We start from the raw sequence: 2479 nt of genomic DNA on the forward strand, positions 1-2479 counted from the left end.
ATTGTCATGTATACAAAGTTTACTATATACAAATGTTCTCAGTCAGCAGGTTGACAGTCGCTGTGATCTGTCGCAGTTTTGTTGTGCTCGTGAACAACACGCAGTGTTACAGGGGGAATTCTGCGAGCTGCCTTTAGAAATATAACATATTTAAAATACGACATAATCCTCCGTGGAAAATAGTCCAGGAAACGCTGAGGGCCTTCCCGAAAGGTGTTAACCTGAGCTGAGTGAAGCTAACCCCCAGAGAGAGAAAAAAGGCAGCGCTGTCAGTCAGACGGTACGACCCGCCCTGCTCTGCTCTGATTGGGTAAAACTTTGACTCTGGTTCTATTTATTGAATGAAAGAACCGTCAGATGGTAGACGTCCCTAGATGGATGGCTTTAACAAGTTTTTCTCCCGTTCATTTTTACAATGACGAACACCCGTGGAGGAAAACTTTAATCGAAGTCTTTTTTTCTTGGTTGTCCAGAAGGCGGGATCTGGTTGTCCGAAACGAAAATAGGTTGTCTCGGACATGATTTTGTCAACCCGTTTTATGTTGATTTAAAAAAAGAAAACACCTTCATTCAGAAGGTGTGGCGGGTTTTATTTAGCCGTGGCGGTGCGCCACGACTAATTACATGTAGGGGACACCCTGAAGTGTGTATATTAAGAACCGTGCACAAACTAAAAAAAAMTTTACAGSGAAGCATGTTTGAGAATTTGCTGACAGGTTAGGAAAGTTATTTCAGTGCATTTGCTTTGTTTGTGCAGTCCAACTTTATCTTTGTGGTTCAGATAAAAGTCATATAATCAAGTGGGGACACAGATAAAGAATGCTACCCTAGTGCTGGGCGCTACATGACTCAAATTTTATACGATGGTATTTTCAACAATTATCCGGTATTACAGTATTTGATGGTATTTTTCTTTTCATGATGTTAAAATGTACAAATGCTGCTCATTGATCAGCAAACCACAATCAGATGAAGTTACTCTCTTTCTACAACACAGAAGTTGTTTGACTTTTTTTTACTGTACCTCTGTGTCACTGTTTCTCTTCTCTACATGTCTTTTTTTGCCTGGTTGTAGACATTAGTCATACATTTTGGGCACGGGAGCAGGTATAGCTGTGAAGGAGGGGGTTGAGCAAAAATCTATTTGTGTATGTCACTGAAGAAGTGTATTCTACATTTAACAATGGCAAAAACTGCAGGGTTTTTTCGTCAGTCAATGTTATCGCCAAAATCACCTTAAGCCGCTAGTTATTAAGATGGCTGTTCTAACGACAACACTTTGCCCTGTGTGCTGCTAGTTCCTGCATACACATTCAGTTTAACTGACAGGCGCAACGTAAAGGRCTCCACACAGGGGAGGCGACGTCGCTCCCTCTCCATTCGTTTCCTATGGAGCCTGTGCGATGAGGCGACAATCGCTTTCCCTCCTCCAGCCAAGCGACTGGTGAAAATCGTGCAGGTGAAATTTCGCGCTCGTACACGTAGACGTGCACACGCGAGCTTGCGAAGCGACATATGAAAGTTGAAAAATGTTCAACTTTTGTCGCTGTCCCTTGGCGTAAGACCAATCAGCGAGTGTTTCATTGACTGACCAATGAGCGGAGTATGCTACACACTGCATTTAGCTAACACTTTCAATGTTATTTTAGCTTTGTCAAACTTTCCAGTTTTATATGACCCTTCACCAAGTGATTACTAAAAAAGGCAGCTTTATGGGAATTTGTTGGCACCAGGGTGAAGTTATCCTGTAAGTTCTTCCTTATGAAACTGTATCTTGGTCTGAGTTTGTTTTTCAATATCATTAGCATCCCAAGTTTTGTTTAGTTTACACATCTGTAATGCACACCCCACTTTTTTTGCGAACCACCAATAACCTTTACAAGAGGCAGTAGAAGGACCAATCAAATTTAGTGAAGACAAGCGACCAGAAAGTGCGATTTGCAACGCTGCCATCTCTATTGCGTCCCGTGTGTTGGGTTTCACCCTGGCTGCGATGACAGCCGTTAATCACTGTTGTTTGTCGCTCCCCGTGTGTCGAGCCCCTAACGCCCCAAACATTTTCAGGCTATATAAACTGGTATGTCAGTATTAGGGAAATTTATATAATAAAATTTGAAATTAAAAATAGAAAATGGTTTACCGCCCAGCTCTATGCTAACCCCAGCATTACTTGCTTAAAAATATCTAAAATAATTTTGAATTTGACACTATATGTAATACCAACAACAGCAAATACAGGCTTTTTATACAACATATGCTCAAAAGATGATGCCATAAAAATGTACCAGTACATTTTAAAGTRCATTCAGAAGTGAGTACAATTCAGTTTTATGCAGTCAGTGCAATAATAGGTAAATAGATAATAGATTTTAAAAAGCCTGCCACGTGGAGAATGGTGTATGTGCCATAAGGAGCTGACTCAAGGTACTGTTAGCTACCAGATGTTCGTGGTGCTGCATGGTTATCCTACAACTTTAAA

The sequence above is a fragment of the Austrofundulus limnaeus genome, unplaced genomic scaffold (genome assembly GCF_001266775.1).
Source record: "Austrofundulus limnaeus strain Quisiro unplaced genomic scaffold, Austrofundulus_limnaeus-1.0 Scaffold43, whole genome shotgun sequence".
Classification (NCBI taxonomy): Eukaryota; Metazoa; Chordata; class Actinopteri; order Cyprinodontiformes; family Rivulidae; genus Austrofundulus; species Austrofundulus limnaeus.